Genomic DNA, 270 nt, shown 5'->3' with positions numbered 1-270 from the left:
GGTCCAACTGTTGTTCCGGGTTCAGCAGTTCATTCGTGACACCGCGAGCAAATACTTTCGGTTTCGGCCCATTTGAAACGGCCCGTTACGGTTAAAACTGACATATGGCTTTTCCACTGGTTCAACACATCAAAACATCGGTTGATAAGTTCACTTTACACTCGGTACACTAATACTAAAAGACCCCATGTGATCAAAAGGAAAGCAGAAGATGATGCATAACAAAAACACAACAAACACACACATATTTGGCACAGGCAGATCCCGTGT

This window comes from Sprattus sprattus (genome assembly GCF_963457725.1).
Source record: "Sprattus sprattus genome assembly, chromosome: 9".
Taxonomy (NCBI): Eukaryota; Metazoa; Chordata; class Actinopteri; order Clupeiformes; family Clupeidae; genus Sprattus; species Sprattus sprattus.
The sequence above is the reverse complement of the archived record's forward strand: the minus strand, read 5'-3'. Positions refer to the sequence as shown.